Genomic DNA, 2165 nt, shown 5'->3' with positions numbered 1-2165 from the left:
GAAAAGGGTTTAGGTTTCTCTCCATTTAGTTCCATGTTGGCTATAGGCTTATTATATATTTCTTTACTATGTTTAGGGATGTGCCTTGTATCCCTGATCTCTCCAAGACTTAGTTAAACATGAATAGGTATTGGATTTTGTCAAATGCTTTTTTGGCATCTAAGAAGATGATCATGTGTCTTTCTCCTTCAGTTTGTTTATATTATTGATTACAATGATGGAATTCTGTATATTAAACCTGCATGCCTAGGATGAAGCCTACTTGGTTATGGTGGATGATATATTTTATGTATTCTGGGTTTCGGTTTGCAAGTATTTTATTGAGTATTTTTGCATCAGTGTTCATAAGAGAGATAGGTCTGAAGTTCTTTTTTTTGGGTCTTTGTGAGGTTAGGTATTGAGGTGACTGTAGCTTCATAAAATGGGTTTGGTAATGTTCATTCTGCTTCTATTTTGTGGAATAGTTTGAAGAGAATTGGAGTTAGTTTTTTTTTTTGAAGGTCTGTAAAATTTGGCGGTGAAACACTCTGGCCCTGTTTTTTTTTTTTTTTTTTTTTTTTTTTTTTTTTAGTAAGACCTAATGATTGTTTGAATTTCTTCTGTACCTGTCGTTATGTCCCCTTTATCGTTTCTGATTTTGTTGATTTGGATAGTTTCTCTCTGCCTTTTAATTAGTTTGCCTAAGGGTTTGTCTATCTTGTTGATTTTCTCAAAGAACCAGCTCTGGGTCTCATTGATTCTTTGAATTGTTTTCTTTGTTTCTAATTCATTGATAATAGCTCTGAGTTTGATTATTTCTAATTGTCTACTCCTATTGTGTGTGTCTGCTTATTTTTTTCCCCCAGGGATTTTAGGTGTGTCATTAAATTGCTTGAAAGAGATGTCTCAAACTTCTTTCTGGCTGGACTTTGTGCTGGGAACTTCCTCTTAGCACAGCTTTAATTTTGTCCCATAAGATTTTATTACTATTGCTCTGTAGTAAAATTTGAAGGCAGGGATGGAGTTACGTCCAGAAGTTCTTTTATTATACAAACAAGTTTTAGCTATTCTGTTTTTTGTTTTGTTTTGTTTTTTATTTTGTTTTGGTGTTCCATATGAAATTGAGAATTGTTCTTTCAAGGTCTGTGAAGAATTGGGTTGGTATTTTGATAGTAATTGCATTGAATCTGTAGATTGCTTTTAGTAAGATGGCCATTTTTACTATGTTAATTCTACTGGTCCATGAGCATTGGCGATCTTTCCATCTTCTGATATCTTTTTCAGTTTCTTTTTTCAGAGACGTGAAGTTCTTGTCATAGAGGTCTTTCTCTTACTTGGGTAGTTACACCAAGATATAGGATATTATTTCTGGTTATTGTGAAGCATGTTGTTTCCCTAATTTTGTTATCAGGCCATTTATCATTTATAGTGATGCAGATTACTGATTTTATGAGTTATTTTTATAGCAGCCAGTTTACTAAAGGGGGTTTATCAACTGTGGAAGATCTCTGGTAAAATTTTGTGGGTCATTTATGTATATACTAATATATCATCTGTGATTAAGGATATTTTGACTTCTTCCTTTCCAATTTTTATCCCTTGATCTTTCTTAGTTGTCTTATTGCTCTAGCTAGAACTTAAAGTACTACACTGAAAAGATATGAAAAGAGTGGGCAGCCTTGTATTGTCCTTGATGTTAGTGTAATTGCTTCGAGTTTCTCCCCATTTAATTTGATTTTGGCTATTGGCTTGTTGTATATACCTTTATTATATTCATGTAGGGTCTTGTATCCCTGATCTTTACAGGGCTTTTATCATGAAATGGTGCTCAATTTTATCAAAGACTTTTTTGCATCTAATGAAATGACCATCTTTATTTATTTATTTATCTATTTATTTATTTATTTATTTATTTTATTTCAGTGAATTACAGTGATGGATTTAAATATGTTGAGTCATCCCTGCATCTCTGGGATGATGCCTACTTGATCATGGTGGAAGATTGTATTTGATGTGGTCTTGGATTGAGTTTACCAGTATCTTGTTGAGTATGGATTTGAATTTTTCTTTGTTTGTTGGGTCCTTGTGTGGTTTAGGTACTTGTGTGACTGTGGATTCATAGGATGAGTTTGGCAATGTCCCTTCTATTTGATTTTGTAAATAGTTTCAGAAGTAATGGTATGAGC

Source organism: Meriones unguiculatus (assembly GCF_030254825.1).
Source record: "Meriones unguiculatus strain TT.TT164.6M chromosome 13 unlocalized genomic scaffold, Bangor_MerUng_6.1 Chr13_unordered_Scaffold_28, whole genome shotgun sequence".
In the NCBI taxonomy this organism is placed as follows: domain Eukaryota; kingdom Metazoa; phylum Chordata; class Mammalia; order Rodentia; family Muridae; genus Meriones; species Meriones unguiculatus.
Note: the sequence above shows the minus strand (reverse complement) of the source record.